Below are 14,808 nucleotides of genomic sequence, written 5' to 3' on the forward strand. Positions count from 1 at the left end.
TGTGCAATTAGAAAAAAACAAGGGGTCTAACATGGGCCTGGGGACGGCTTTAGCTGGTCCTTTTTGGGAAAGGTGATTTGAATAGGTGCCAATTCAATTTAGACACCCACTGGGCCCAACCACGTGCAAAGTATTCTAAGGTCTAGGGATTTCCTCCAGGATAAATACAACACAATGTTTGCCTCCACAGTTTAATGGGAAAAATGGATGTTTACTTAACCAACAGTGAAATCAGGCAGCCTGTGATAAAAGCTATAATAAAATAGACCCAATAGTGGGGACACTGGAGGGAAATGAGACCAGAATTGAGGAAGATTTCACAGGGAGGAGGGATTTGCAATGTGTCTCTGAGGCTGCTTACTATGAGCTCATCCGGGTCTGGAACTCATGCATCAAATCCTCCAGCCGGCCTGAGCCCCCAGCTCTGACATCTGATTGTGTCCCTGCAGAGTCTCATTAGATCAGCCTTCCCCTCCACCGCCCCGCACCTCATACCTGCCCCTGGCTCCGTGCTCATGGCTGGGCCTGCAAAGCGCCTCTCCAACAAGTCCTTGCCCGATCAATCCCTCTGAGCATCGTTTGGTTTGAGGGCTGATTGCTCAGTGCTGCCCCGTGGAGGAATGAAGGCAGCCAAGTCATTAGGCCCAAAACCACCGATAGCAAGTGCAGGCTGGGAGCTGCCAGATGCCTGGCCCATGTTTCAGAGCATTTGCAGACTTCAGGCAAGGAATGCAGAGCCAGCCTGGGACAAGGCCAGGTTCTTGCTCTTCACAGGGAAAGGCATTTGAGGCATAAGAGGAAAAATGTGAGGGTGGTCTTCCTGGGTCTTCTCTCCTTCCTCTTTTCTGGGTCTTGTCTGGGACGCCTACCTGGGCAGGGGGCTTTGTAAGGAAAGCACCTGCTAGGAACAAGGTGGATCCTCTTGGGCACTCAGGTAGACTGTCTTATTTTATATGAGGTATCTATAGGTGTAATTATTTCCCAGAGCAACCCCAGGTGGCTGCGGGTGGAGGGGCTGGGGGAGCCACACCCTCTGTGGCTCTGGCGGGGAGATGGACTAAGTGCCCCAGACACAGCTTTCTGCCCAGCGTCAGGGTGGCTCCCAGGGATGGGATGGCTCGTCCCCTGCTGGGCCACCTGGGGAACCATACAGGTTCATCAGCAAAATGTTTAGGCACAGGTCCTGTGGTGCTGTGCCAAGGCCATGGCAGAAGGAATTCCACTTTCGGGTCAGGGGTGGATTTGAAGCAGTGTCTTCAATCTGTACTCTATGGAGTTGCTTCAACAACTTTTGGGGGTGTGGGAGGGAAAGCTCCAACCAGGAGCCTCGCTCTGTTTTCTACATTAGCGTTCTGCTTAGGAGATGTGTGTGTGTGTGTGTGTGTGTGTGTGTGTAATTTGTGTGTATTAAATGATTATATATATTAAATTATTTTATATATATTAAACGATTCTGCTAGTAAATATTCAAAAACCCACTGGATGAATTGGCATTACCTTACCTCTTTTGAGTCTTTGCTATCTGCTCTTCTATGTTCTCTACACGTGTTACCTCTCTTTATCCTCACAAATACTTCATGAAGTATGGAGTTATAGCTCCATTTTCAGATGAGGAAACTGAGGCACAGAGAGTATGAGAATCTTGCCCAAGACACACCACTCCTAAATGGCAGGCTGGATCTGAAGGCAGAGACTCTAGGCCTTTGCTCTTTCTCTCCATGTGCTCCTGACCCATCCTCGGAGGACGGGGACTTTGTATTTCAGTGTTTCTCAGATGACCCTAGCCAGCATCATGAATACAGCTGAATTGGACTTCACTGACTACCTTCCCTCTGACAAGCCCTGTGTCCCACTTTCAGGGTTCCCTCCAGGCCACCAGGGACCTCGCCAGTTGATCCTGTGGGAGAGGAAAGCAATCTGATGGGAGGAACAGGGCCTTCCTGAAAGGCCAGCAGGGGCCCAGCCCATCTGCATGTACAATCTGGGTATTTTTTAACAGAGGTGAGAGGAGGAGGCTTTAGGGGGAATTCCTGTACTGGTCGGCTATGAAGGAGCACTGCTCACGTGGGGGCTAACCCTGACTACCCCTTCTCAGAGCAAGTATCACTGTGGGAACAACCATCCAGTGCCATTCTCATGGCTGAGAAATAACATTCCTCCACAATCAAGTTCCCCCCACTGCACTGCCTCTGGGACCCCTCTGGTTAACTCCCCACTCTGTCCCGGACACTCCACTCTCCCCTGCCCTGGGATGCTCTCCACGCTCCTTTACTCTGCTTCCAAAGCTGACCTCTCTCCAATGCCCACCTCATGCCCATTTCCTTCTTCAAGCTTTCCTCAAGTGGTATTCTGGACCTACAACACTTAAGCTGACAGGTCATCATTGGACTTTCTACCTACATAAGTTTTGCCTTCTCCAGTAAATGGTAAATTCCTTGACAGCAGCTACTGTTTTTGTATTGGCAGGGGTTCTTGGGAAATCCTTCCTTTGAGGGGCTTGGGATCCCCAGGCAAATGCCACTTGATAATGAGACTCTTTCTTTAGCCATTAAATTTTCTACCAAATTAGTAGATTCTACAGACCTTGAATTATAAGCAGGTGTCGCCATGGCTTCCCCCAGCATCCCTTGAAGGAGATTCTTCTCTGCAGGACATCTACTCACCACACCCACTGGAGCCCTCACAGATGACCACCTCGAGAGCATGGAGTGGCAGGACAGATGCCAGCCCCTCTCTGCCAGCAGTGACAATGTGTCCCTGCCTGTGATGGAGAGAAGTGGAACTTCTCACTCTCCTCCAGGCTGGACTCCTCCCTTCTCCCGACCTGGTTTTAAAACTTGCTTTTTGACCTGCTCATATCTAATGAGCATATCACATCTCTCATACTATATCATTTCGTGATATCCTACCCTATCCGATCTCTCTGTGCAGGGACCATGGGGTTAACTCCATGCGTGCATGTAGGAAGTTAGTTTCAACTAGACCAAAGAGACTTTCACTTTTTATGTCTCCACTGTGTTTCAGCACTTGGTGCTGCACTTTGCTGGTGCTCATTAAATATTTGTTGAGGAATGAATGGACGAATGGGAGCTTCTGGAAATCTCATGTTGTTTACTCTGTTGAGTCAGGCGCCTTCATTCTATATGCTCAGTGTTGACGATACCATCATCACAATGTTGGAAAGGTCCCTTGTAATACTGATGACACATATCAGACTATGTATCCTGTTTATTGCCCGCCCCCCCAGCCAGTCAGAGCACCATCATAGGTACAAGTACGCTCTGTACTCAGGGCTGTGCTCCTGAAAAAAGTCTAGACACCTGTGAATTGGATCCTGTTATAACTGCTCATGTGCGGAGAGCTTCTATAAGTGAATAACCACTACCTAACAATTGTTTCCTTTTGTGTTGCTTAAAGCTCTATGTCATTGATATGTGACTGCTAAAGTATGATATTCAAAAGAGGTAAACTCATCAATGCTCCTACGGCTATGAAGTGAACACATGTTAAAATTTTCATTCAACGCATTATCAATGAGAGAACTGGTAAGATCTTACAAGTTCAAAAGGCAATCCAAAACATGGACACACTAATAGGTCAGGAATACTGAAAGGAATGGGCAAAACTGGCTTCCTCCACAGTGGGAAAGGGAAGTCAGTTGAACAAGACAGAATTTATCGTACATGTCTAGAGACAAGAATTATTCTGTATTGCTTTTAGTTATCTACACTTTATGGAGTTGGAAAAATTGCTCAAGTCAATGACAGACACAGAATCAGGGAAGTTGGAAGAATGTGTGCTAAGCAGTTTTTCATTGCAGAGCACAACAAGATGTGTGCTAATCTTGTTTGCTTGTTACAAACTTCCTTATGTGACAGCAGTGACATTTAAAGTCAATGGAGAAGGGACAGACTATCCACTAAATGGTGCTGGGACAACTGAATTTCCATATGTAAAAATAAAATTAGGTTATAACTCCATATGTTACACAGAATAAATTTTAGGTGAATTAAAAAATATTAAAATAGAAAATTTTAAACCTTTAGAAGAAAATACAGGAGAGTAGCTTTATGATGTTAGGGTAGGGAAGGAAATATGACAGAAAAGACACAAACTGTACAAAAACAGATTTATAGATCTGACTATATTTAAAACAAAAAGTCTTTTTCTCATCACGAGCCCACAGATATAGGAGACCAAAGGTCCAACAATTGGAGCAGCCAAGCCTTGTGGGTGCGCCTAAGCAGGGAAACCCACAAACAGGTGGATGTCTTCCAGCAAAACCTTTTCCAGGAAGCTGAAGAATTCCTCTACAGATTCCTGCCACAGAGAATCATACATCTGAATCAGCACTTGCAAGAGGACTCCCTCAACGTGGCTGACCTGACCTCTCTCCAGGCCCCACTGGACTTCCCTATTCTAGACCCCCTTTCTCCCTGGGAATGAGAAGGTCCTGGCCCTGCTAGCCCTGGGTAAGCCAGAAGTCTGGACTCTCAAAGGAAAATGCATTCCGGTGATCACATGGAGCGAGCACCTGATCCCCAAGATTGAGAATGGAAATGACTTTGGGGTGGCAGTCCAGAGAAGGGACTGAAGAGGCTGAATGCAGTCAAGACCAAAGTAAAAGCCTTGCAGACAACTTCTCAGAACACCGGGATGCTGTGGCCAAGTCCTGCAAGGAGACCCATGTAATGAATGACTGGGTCCTAGTGCATGAGCAAGATGAGGCGGCCTATGGGGAGCTCAGAGCCATGGTGCTGGACCTGAGGGCCTTCATGCTGAGCTTTATCATATCAGCAGCAGCAACCCAGAGAAAACTGTCAACCCAAAAGGTGAAGAGAAGCCATCTATGTACTGAACCCAGGGCTAGAAGGGAAATAAATGACCTATATACTATGTGTGGGGGAAAAAAAAAAAAGAGAGAGACCAGAGATGTAAAATACTGCATTGTATATTGCCAATAATGTCACCACATCCAGAACCCATAAGGAGCTCTTGCAAATCAAATCAGTAAAAGACCAACAAGCTATGAGAAAGGAAGGGAAAACTACAGGAAAAGACTTGGAGTACAAGTTTCTCAGGAGTTAACTCCAGCTGCCCCTCCAGTGTCTTTCAGATGAGCACCAACACCTCAACCATTCAAAGGAGCCAGAGAGAGTAGAGCCCAGACATTCCCTCAAAACCAGTTGTGTCCCAATCTGGCTCCATGCACAGATTCCTCAGGACACCGGACTGACCCAAAGATGTTAACAATTGCAGTTTCTTGGAAGAGGGTCTTAGGTACTTACCTATAATGGTCATCAAAACCTAATGTCTCATACCAACTCTACTTTGACTCATGGTTACCTTGCACTTAAAAAATAATGTCAGGTCCTGGTCCTTTTGGCCTGTTTGTGGCCATGGAGACCATGGACTCAACGGTCTTTGTTTTTGCCCTGTCTTGGGGGGTGGGGGGGAGTGGGTCTGTAACAGGACTCTCTGAGTGTCCACATGTGCCTTGGGAAGCTGTCTTTGCGAGCTCAAGCTTAAATCTGTTTCTTCAGTCTTCTCAGCAATTCTGTAAGTTATTTTCCACACTGACATGGTTTCCTTTCTGCTTACCCCATTTAGAAGGATATTATTTTCTGCAGCTAATCACTGACAGATGCGGGTCAAAGAGAGAAATGACCAGGAATGTAAGAAACGGGAGATAATTACAGATACAAAAGTACTTTTTAAAATTATGTATAACATATATAACACTATGCTAATCAATTTGAAAATATTGATAAAAAAGATGGCTTTTCAGAATACATAAGGTATTCAAATTTACAAAAAATAAAAAACACAAAGAGACAAATAACAATGGAAACTTTGAAAACGTTATTGAAGAATTACCCTCCGGATATGTACTAGACCCAGGTGATTTTACAAGAAAATGATTCCTAAAATAGCAGGATATTTCATTGAACATTAACTGACGCATTTTTTTCATTAAAAGTAACTCCTGGTTTCTTCTATTTGCCCAGCAGCTCATCATCCACACTTAACTCAAAGGCATTCACAGCTTTATGGATATGGAGAGTAGAACAAGAAAGTCATTGCTCAGCTTTGAATTTCAAAGCAGATTTTACCTTGTTGGGGAAACAGAGCCTAAATACCCCCCCCCCCCAAAAAAAAAAAAAACAAACAAAAACAAAACCAAAAAAACAACCCACTTGATATTCAAGAGTCAGATTTTGGAGAAAGAAGTTTTTATTTTGTTTTGTATTTTAAAAGACTTGACTTTACAAATCAATGGCTATTGATAAAACTGATGAAAACATAGTTTATGATCACAAAAGAACAGTTTTCTCACCCCAAAATGAATGAGCATAACCAACTGACAGAAAGGAAGGAGACTTGAAGGTGATATTAACAGAAATCAAACAAAGAGTCTCTGAAGAGTGCTGGGCACCCTGGCTCTCCCAGTGGACACCAAGGGCCAGGGTGAGAGAAACCCTGGGTGTGTCATTTTAAAGGAGTCCCAGAGCAGCAAGATGCATAGACTGGCTCTCTATGGCCCAGCAAGCCTTCAAGGACATGGAACAAGGATGGTGAAATCAAAATGATCGAGTGGATCATCTGGGTGAATGTAGCCTTAATTGTTCCTACACTCTGGGCAGTTGAGGGAAAGCAGCCAAGTCCTAGGGGCAGAGAGAAGTAGTGAGTAGGCAGGCAGACAAACCTGTAGAGTCCTGTCATCAACTGGGACACAGGTCTACAGTGTTCATGGGCTAGAACTGGGCTGGGCACATCAGCAGCGGCTGCCAGCACATGGCAACAGGAATCAGAAGCAGGACGTGGCAAAAAGACCAAAAACTCACCTCATGCTAGAAAGGTGAGTAAACCTCCCAGAATTCAGATCACCATGGAGAAGAAAGAGGAAGAAGGGGAGAAGGTGTAATTGATTTCAGTTTGTACTCTGAATTGACACATTTTAGTACAAAAGTGGCAAAATCTGTAAGAGTAAGTTTTCTTTCATTAGCAGAAATAGACTGTCTTGAACTAAGTGTGTTATGGAGAAATGAAGACAATTCCATATTTGTATCTCTGAACCTGTGTGAAATTCAGACCTGCTATGAAACTTAATGGGTGTAGATATTTCCCATGCTATAAAAAAATTCACCATTAGAGATATAGGAATTTTCCCAATACATTTTACAAAGCTAACCCAAGTGTGATAGCAAAACCTAATGAAGTCCAAAAGAGTGTAATTACCAACCTTTCTTAGGAATACCAAAGAAAAATCTTAAATATCCCAGCAAGTCAAATCCAGCAACATGACAAATGAGTAGGTGATCATGACCAAACTGGCTTTATCCAAGGAATGTAGGGATGGTTGAATATTAATATATCTATTAATGTAATTATCCCTTCAAAAATGATCATCCCAATGCCAAAAAATTATTTGATAATTTCCAGTGTACATTCTTAATATCGAAAACACATCATAATGGAAAAACATCCCTTGTTCACGGATTGGAAGACAATATTGCTAAGGTGTCAACACCACCCAAAGCGATCCATAGCTTCAATCCAATTGCTATCAAAATCCCAATAATGATTTTTGCAAAAATAGAAAAATCTATCATAAATTCATACGGAATTTCAAGGGATCCCAAATAGCTAAAACAATCTTGAAAAAGAAGAATGAAGTTGGAGTACTCATGCTTCCTGATTTCAAAAGTTACTACAAAGCTATGGTAATCAGAACAGTGTGGTACTGGTATAAAGTCAGATATATATATAGATCAAAGGAATGGAATATAGAGCCCAGAAAGAAACTCTTGCAAATATGGTCAAATAATTTTCAACAAGGGTGGTGCTAAGACCAATGAATGGGGGAAAGGACAATTTTTTTCAAGAAATGGTGCTGGGAAATCTGAATATACACAAGAGTGAACAAAAGAATGAAATTGGACTCTTACCTAACACCATAAACAAAAATTAACTCAAAATGGATCAAAGACCTAAATGTAAGAGCTAAAACTATAAAACTCGTAGAAGATAACATTGGGGCAACTCTTCCTGACATTGGATTTGTTAATGATTTCTTAGATATGACACCAAAGACACAAGCACCTAAAGAAAAAATAGACACATTAAACTTCCTGAAGACTAAAGAAACTTTTGTGCATCAAGAAACACTATCAACAGAATAAAAATACAACTCACAGAATAGGAGAAAATATTTGCAAATTACATATCTGATAAGGGATTAAAATCCAGAAAATATAAAAAACTGCTGAAACAAATAGAAACAAAACAACAAAGAACCCAAAAATGAGCAAAGGACTTGAATAGACATTTCTCCAAAGAAGATATACACTCATAAATGGTCAATAAACACATGAAAAGATGTTCAACATCACTAATTCACTAGAGAAATGAAAATCAAGACTACAATGAGATAGATACCAATTAAGATGGCTACTATAAAAAAACAAAAACAAAACAGAAAATAACAAGTGTTGGTGAGGATGAGAAGAAACTGGAACTCTAGCACAATGAGGTAGGAATGTAAAATGGTGCAGCCCTATGGAAAACAGTATGAGGGTTCTTCAAAAAATTAATTATTATATGATCCAACAATGCCACTTCTGGGTATATACCCAAAAACATTGAAAGCAGATCTTGAAGAGATGTTTGCATATCTATGTTCATAACTGCATTATTCACAATAGTCAAAAGGTAGAAACAACCCAAGTGTCCATCAATAGATGGATGGATGGACAAAATATTTTATATGTATACTACATACACACACACATACAAATATTATTCTTTCATATAGAAGGTCAATTAAGTTCAAAAATTGTTGCAAAATTGTTGCAATTATGTTGCTATTAAGTTGCAAAATTGTTGCAATTATGTTGCTAACCTTTTTGATATCAGAGGAACTATTCATTATGAATTTGTACCAACTGGACAAACAGTTAACCAATTTACTATTTGGAAGTGCTGAAAAGGTTGCATGACAAAGTTAGATGACCTGAACTTTCCGCCAACAATTTATGGCTCTTGCATCACGACAATGCACCAGCTCACATGGCACTGTCTGTGAGGGAGTTTTTAGCCAGTAAACAAATAACTGTACTGGAACACCCTCCCTACTCACCTGATCTGGCCCCTCAGTGACTTCTTTCTTTACCCGAAGATAAAGGAAATATTGAAAGGAAGACATTTTGATGACATTCAGGACATCAAGGGCAATACGAGGATAGCTCTGATGGCCATTCCAGAAAAAGGAATTGGCTGCCCCTTCAAAGTTCCAAAATTGCTTTGAAGGGTAGACTAGGTGCTGGCATCAATGCACAGCTTCCCAAGGGAAGTACTTAGAAGGTGACCATAGTGATATTCAGCAATGAGGTATGTAGCACTTTTTCTAGGATGAGTTCGTGAACTTAATTGTCCAAATTTGTATATATAATCTATCACACATTGAGCCTTAAAAAGGAAAGAAATTCTGACACATGATACAAAGAGGATGAACCTTAAAGACATGATGCTAAGTGAAATAAGCCAGTCACAAAAGGACAAAAACTGTATGATTCCACTCATATAGAGGTACTTAGAGTAAGCAGTTAAATACAACGAGACAGGAAAGTAGAACGGTTGGTATCAGGGATTGAGGAGGAGGGAGGATGGGGACTTAGTGTTTAATGGGTACAGAGTTTCAGTTTTGCAAGATGAAAAATGTTCTGCAGGTGAATGGTGGTGATGGTTGCCCAGCAATGTGAGTGTGTTTAACACCACTGAACTGTACACCTAAAAATGGTGAAAATGATCAATTTTATGATTACATATTTTATCACAATTTCAGTAAATAATTTTTTAATTAAAAAAAAAATCACATCTAAGTCAACTTAAATTAGGACGCTTGGGCGGGACCGGTGGCTCAGGTGGTTGGAGCGCAGTGCTTCTAATGCCGAGCTCTCCAGTTTGATTTCCACATGGGCCAGTGAGCTGCGCCCTCTACAGCTAAGATTGTGAACAACAGCTCTCCCTGGAGCTGAGCTGTGCAGCGCCCCACACAACTAGATTGAAAACAATGACTTGTCATGGAGCTGATGGGTCCTGGAAAAACATAATGTTCTCCAATATTCCCCCAATAAAAAAATAAAAAAAAGAAGAATCCTGCAGAGAAGTCTGCCTAGAGAATGATCTTTAATGGGGGACCACAGGTAGCTCAAGGTGACCCCACAGGGAGGCTGCCTGACATAAACACTGTGTTCTCACTCCTCTATTCTCTTATCTCCTGCAGGGCTTCTCACCAGACCCATCTGGAAGCCAGAGCCACCCTCCCCTCCAGGGCAGGCAGACAGCAGGGCAAAGAAAGGTAGAGCTGTCTCCGAGAGACATCCAGTAGAAAACAAAAAGTGAAGCAAAAGCAGCAGGTTCTAAACCAACGTCTACAATCTCATGATTGCATCCTTTTCTCTTGTGCTTAATTTAATCTCATGTTGTTTTGTACAATAACACACTGCACAGGCTTGTAGCCTAAAAGCAATAGGCTTGTGAACAATAATACAAATGGAACCACTTTGAAATGGAGCTGGAGCTACCTACCACACCAGAGGAACGGCCTTGCATGTCGTATACCTCAGACCTCGAAATGTTAAAACAGAACAAAATAGCCTTTTTTACTGGCTCTCAGCAACCTTGTTTCCCAAAAAACTGTTTGCAAAGATAACAAGAAAGCAGATATTATGATGACTGAGGTCATACTCGTATAGCGGAGGTGTGAGTAGGTAATACCATTCAGGTTTGTATAAAGTACACTCTGATGTTCCCACGAAATTGCCTAAGGATGCATGTCTCAGAATGTATCCCCATCGTTTAGTGCATGACTCTAATCCTCTCCCTCTCACCCTCACTCACCCCATCAGTTGTTTTTATCCTTTTCTGTGTCTTTAATCTCTCCCTCCCAAATTGATTCTTTCTACCAGCACTTAAACATACTTAAATCTCTTCCATCTTTAAAATATCCCTCTTAATGGATGCTGATGCCTAACCTCATGCCCCCTTCTAAACTAAGGCATTCGTTCTCCCAGCTGCTAGGAGTGTCAGGTGCTCTCAGCTCACAGCTCAGTCCTGCTCTGGGAATTGCCAAAGGGAGCTGCCTTGCCCAAGGTGATGAGATAGCAAAACCATAGGCAGTCAGGGTCATGGCCAAGGTGGAGGGGATTAAGGCTGAGAGCATAACAAACGCCAAAGGAAATGACTTTAAAATAGCTAATAATTTCAAACTGCAGGGCTCGCCAGAATAATCAGCCCAGGTGCAGGGGGCCAATCAGCTCGTAACAAACTATTCCAAACTGCAGAGCCCGCCAAGATGAACTGTCCAGGTACCGGAGACCAATCAGCTCTGACTCAGAGGCATTAATAGTTCCCGGTGTAGCCCGCTCATGGGGCATTCCACTTCCGGATACCCCTCTCTTTGGAGAGCTGTTCTCTTGCGCTTTACAATAAAACTGTACTGTTTAAACCTTGACTCTCCGATCTGTGTTCCCATTCTTCGGTGACTGTGAGATCACGATCCCGGGAACACACCACACACCGGATTCCTATATCAGTGACACCCATTCTCTAAGGCAGGCCACATCCTGTGACTGGCTGGTGCTTGAGTGTTTTAAGAGGACTCAAGATTTGTTTTAAACAGATAAAGTAAGATACGCAGACACAAAGATAAGGTGAGTCTGTCAGGAGGCAGGGGAGGGGAAAACGGGGAAATGTGGGCAAGAGGCATTATTATGGTTTCCATGGGCAGGGCAAGGCAAGACAGAGTAAGCAGGTTTAGGAGCGGCTAGTTTAAATAATTTGATGGGCTCCAGGGTATAGGGACTGTCCTTAGTTGTCTGGTGCCTGACCTTGGGGTGATTAGGGCAGGTGGACAGTGGCTCTGAGAGTAAGAGTCCCTTAAGTGTGGGGGGTAGCACTCTGGACTGGTTGGTTTGCATATGAAAGTTGTGCTCGCAGGGGGAGTCATTTTCTGTCTCTAGGAACTGTCTAGGCCTGGGAGGGCAGTCTCTCTAGGATCAACAAGGGCCTTCCTAGCTCCATAGCTCCCAGAGTGCTGTGGAGGCCTGTGTATCACCATGTCACAGTGACACAGGTTAGTTAGCATGTTGTTAGGTTAATACGGAGGTCCCTGGTGGAATAAACAAAAGGCAGCCATATCCTGAAACTCCAGGTTCTGTAATGTCTCCTTCACTCAGGGACAGAGATATGACAACCCACCTTGAGGTTAATAAATTATCTCCATAAATCCCTTTAGGCCGACAAAGGAGCAGATCTGGTAGATTGGAATGGGTTCATTAATCCCTTTAGGATCTGATAGATAGGGATGGGTTCGTTAATCCCTTTAGGGTGGGCAAACAGAACAAATCTGATAGACAAATTCCATTAGAAGGCGCCAGCCCCCTTCCCCAAGCAGGCAAGGGAAGGTATAAAAGTAAGAGCTTTTGCCTCAGTCACTGGGCAACCCGGTCAGGACCCCCTCTCTTTCTGAGAGCTGCGACTCTTTACTCTTTACGTTTAATAAACTATCCTCTTTTACAACTCCTCACCTCTCCTTGGTTCATGCTTCCATTCTTCAGTTTCACGAGACACGATCCCAGCACAAAGAAAATATTCTACATCAACAGTCCAACTTCTCCCTCTCCTCCATCATGCTGCCCCACTCTCGGGAGCATGCCCCCCAAAAACTTCCTGCCTGCAAACCTCCACCAAGTGTCTGTTTCCCGGAGAATGGACTTAAGACTCTCTCCTCCTCACCACCACACTAACCACCCTGCATCTCTCTTCTTTCCTTCACAGCGAAACTTCTTGGAACAGCAACCGCTACTCACAACCTCACTTCTGCAGGTGGAAGCCACACCCTTTGATCAGCTGTTCTCAAACTTCAGTGTGAAGAGAAGCATGTGGAGGGCTTATGAAAACGCAGACAGAAGGACTCACCTCCAGAGTCCGAGTCAGTAGATCAGAGTTGAGCACAACAGTCTGCTTTTCCAAACACGCTCCCATGGCAGAGAACCCCCTGCTTCAGCAGCCCCCCACCACCCCATTCTGTCAGGATGAGGTCCACACCTCCTCACAAGGCCCTTCCCTGCTGACCCTGTCCGTCTTGTCTCTCTCGTGCCTTTCTGAGTCTGGTGAGTCCCTCCGCAGTGGTTGTGGTTTCTCATTGGGATAAGCTCTCCCTCTCACCTCTGGGCCTTTGGGCATATTTTGTTCACTCTGTCTGTACTTCCTCAACACCCCTCTCTTCTTTCCCCTGCCTGGCAAGCCCTTTCTCAGTTTCCTGTCTCTTCTCAAATCACTTCTTCAGGGAAGCCTTGATCCTCTCTACCTGCCTCCTTTCATGGGCAGCCCTACTAAGTTATCACAGAGTGAGTGGAAAAATGAATATTGGGGGAGGCAACTCTTTTTAGTTATAGAAACTCCCCCTCCTCCTGGCTGAGGCAAAGCTGGAAAAGGCAAAAGAAGAGGCCATTGAGGGGAGTGCCAGCCCACTGGTGGCTCCTGGGAGGACAGTGGGGAGAGGCCACATCTGCAGGAGGAGGGGCACATGGCAGGTTTTTTCCTGCTCCCTTCTGCTGCATGAGGTCCAGACAGACAACAGTGGTGGCCTCTTCCGGCTGACAGTATCTGACTGTCCTGCTCTCCTTAGCCCCTCAGCCCACCCCTTCTCTCCACCACTCCTTCCACACACACAATACCACTGGGCTCAGATGAAACCCACGCCATGCACTAGCTCGCCCAGGAGAGCCACCTCCCCACTCTGGGGCTTCCAGCCATCTCTAGGGGGAGTCATGTGATCCCTTTGCTGTGTATGACAAGCTCGTCGGAGTGATGCTTGGAGGGGTGACCTTGCTTCCCAGGACAGAACCGGCTCTTTGCAAGTTTGCGATGTGTGTGGTTGGGCTGCTTCCCAGGCATGGGGTGCGGGTGGAGGTGAGGAGGCAGGGCAAGGGCAGACTCACGTTTTCTCTGCAGACATTTGGCCCCAATTTACAAGCCCACGTTACGTAACACCCGAGGAGAGCTGCACTCCCCTGTCACCCACACCTTTTCCCTCTTCTGTGGAGCATTTCGCAAGCGCAGCTGCTTCTCAGAGAAGGTCTATTTTGGGAGCTGTTTTCATTTGACCTATATTAAGCAGTCACAAGGCAGAGGCAAGTCGCAGGGTGCAGGGTGGCCTGCTTGCTCTTTATGCTTTTCTAGTGTCACGGGTGAGAAAACCAGACAAGCTGGCGCCCACAGCTTGAGAACTGAGACTCAAGTGGCCCAGGGACCTCACCAGGGCTTTAAGCTACAGAAAGCACTAGGCTTAGATGGTCTACCTGTACTAGTGCAGCCCCCTGCCGCCTTCCTATTTCAAATTCTGATTTGCCTCTGCCTGAGGTCGCTGCAGCACTGGTCTGGGAGAAATTTAGGTTCCCTGTAGGCCTAGAGTCTACTAGGACAGGTCGGGATGAGTCCTGTGAAAGACAGTTGAGTTGTAATTGGCCATCAGCCCCTCCACAGGGAATTCTCCTGCCTGAGTTAATAATTAAATCACATGACCAGCAGGGGGAGAGAGGGCTGCTGGGAGCCATCTGGGTACAGACAGATACTACTCAGAGTTCCCACCACTTTGAGGGCCCGTGGGTAAAATGAAAGCAGAAATGAGTCACTCTACTAAGCACCCCACGTGCCCTTCTTCAGTGGGGGTGTCTCCTGGAGTACCATTTTCTCCTTTGAGCCTCTTCCTATTGTCTCCCAGGAAGTAGAGGTCTAAACCTC

The 14,808-nt window shown here is 44.6% G+C and overlaps 1 protein-coding gene and 1 pseudogene across 1 annotated transcript in view; one reads left to right on the forward strand and one right to left on the reverse strand.

Moving 5' to 3' along the window:
• PEBP4 (phosphatidylethanolamine binding protein 4) overlaps positions 1 to 14,125 on the reverse strand; it is a 207,464-nt gene extending 193,339 nt beyond the window's left edge. Inside the window, exon 1 of the mRNA XM_074338233.2 lies at positions 14,007 to 14,125. The gene's annotated coding sequence lies outside the window, so the exon portion shown is untranslated. The remainder of the gene's footprint in view (positions 1 to 14,006) is intronic.
• Positions 3,491 to 4,858, forward strand: LOC109435885 (proteasome activator complex subunit 2 pseudogene; annotated as a pseudogene).
• Positions 14,126 to 14,808: the final 683 nt, after the last annotated feature.

The sequence above is a fragment of the Rhinolophus sinicus genome, chromosome 15, assembly GCF_057876585.1.
Source record: "Rhinolophus sinicus isolate RSI-liver-muscle chromosome 15, RSI-T2T, whole genome shotgun sequence".
NCBI lineage: Eukaryota > Metazoa > Chordata > Mammalia > Chiroptera > Rhinolophidae > Rhinolophus > Rhinolophus sinicus.